This window comes from Phalaenopsis equestris, unplaced genomic scaffold, assembly GCF_001263595.1.
Source record: "Phalaenopsis equestris unplaced genomic scaffold, ASM126359v1 Scaffold000190, whole genome shotgun sequence".
NCBI lineage: Eukaryota > Viridiplantae > Streptophyta > Magnoliopsida > Asparagales > Orchidaceae > Phalaenopsis > Phalaenopsis equestris.
In genome coordinates, this window is record NW_018164632.1 from 159,775 (window position 1) to 161,575 (window position 1,801).

At 27.0% G+C, this 1,801-nt stretch overlaps 1 protein-coding gene across 2 annotated transcripts in view; it reads left to right on the top strand.

The window, feature by feature from the left end:
- The window catches only part of LOC110022431 (putative methylesterase 14, chloroplastic), a 12,214-nt gene that overhangs the window by 1,815 nt on the left and 8,598 nt on the right, over positions 1-1,801 (top strand). The gene's annotated exons all lie outside the window — the stretch shown is intronic.

Consider the following 1,801-nt stretch of genomic DNA (forward strand, 5'->3'; position numbering starts at 1 on the left):
TCTAAATTAATAATTTTTATTCTATTTCTTCATTAATACTTTTAATTGATTATAAATCTTTGTAGCCTTGTAATGATTTAAATTTTATAAAAATACTACTCAACAAAAGATTTATATATAATTTATAATTGATTGTATATATAATTGATTGGTAGTATTTCGAGCCAAAATGAGCTGAACACGAACGAACAAATATTTGTTCGTGTTGTTCGTGTTACTTAGCGAACGAGTCAAACACTAGCTTCTTAACGAGCCGAGCACGAGCTGTTCACAAACAACGAGCTGTTCACGAACAACGAGCCGTTTTGATAGCCCTACTCGTAATAGTGAAAGTTTGAGACATGCTATTTTTTTCAATTATTTTCTTGGAGAAATATGCCCGAAAGTACATTTTAGGCCAAAATATTATTGCTTTTAGACACCTAACTATACAACAAAGTTGGAATCATGACAAAACAATAAGAATATATTTTGATCAGAGTAGTTTCTTGAACCTTTCTATTTCCAGTAAGTTCTTTATTTCTAGCATGTGTGTTCCGGCTCCGAGCGATGGTCACATTCCATTCATTATTTTATTTATTTATTTTATTTAGGATTAAATACAATATTCACACTTTAAACCCCTAAACATAAAATATATCAAATATTGATCTAAATTTCGAACCAGCTTCAAATATTGATCTAAATATGATTAAAGGTAGATCAATGATAATCTAAGATGAATCAAAGATGATTAAGATATTATTCGAACAATGATAAGACAATAATTAAATGAAGATTAATCACAATAATAAAAAAAAAGAATCAATCATTGCTCAATAATGATTTGAATATGATTTATTTTTATTTGATCATCATTCAAAAATGCTTCAATCATTATTTAAAAAAATTCTCAATGATAATTGGTTTCTTGCTCAATGATGGTTGCATCATAGTTTTATGATGTTTTGAAGATGTTTTGAATATGTCTTAATCATTATTCAAACATAATTTTGATTATTTTGTGAAGCTTCTTCAAGGTATTTAATCTTTATTTGATTATCATTCAATCAATATTTTCATATTATTTGGCCATTGTTTTAAAGTGGTCAAAATTTTCTTAAATAGTATTTGATTATTACTTGAAAATGGCTTGATTAGTATTTGATCTTTTTTCAATCATATTTTAACTATGATTTAATCTTTGTTCATAGATGCTTTTAAGATGGCTCGATCATGCCTCAAATATAACTTGAATAAATTTTGATTATATTTTTTACTCATTGTCTCTTTAAATTTGTCTCATTTATTTAAGTTGTCTCATTATCTATGTAGCTATTAGATTTAATCAAAATATTTGAGAGGAATCACAGTGCTTGGTTATATACAAGGATAAAATGCCAATGAGAGAAACTAATTTGACTTGTGGCTAATAACCCCCTTATCAAAGCTAAAAGATTCCTCATAAATCAATTTTCAAATCATTTAAAATGCAATTCTTTGTGGTTAAGTTCATCAATTACTATTAAGGATGGTTGATTATGCTAAAAACACATTGTTTAGGGTAACTTAGTTTGCTTTGGCCACAATGTGACACCTAAATTACTTTTTTATTTGATAAAAATTTCATAAAGATGAACAAAAGCAGTAGGCTACTCTAAAAAACTGCTTGATTGGGGATAGAAACTTAAATAATACAGACTTACAGGGAGCTTTATTGTAACTCACTTAAAGAAATGATGCATAAAAACTAAGATTACGCTTCTTTGTAGATGTTATTCTTCACAACCATGACAAATATAGGGTTATATATATATATATA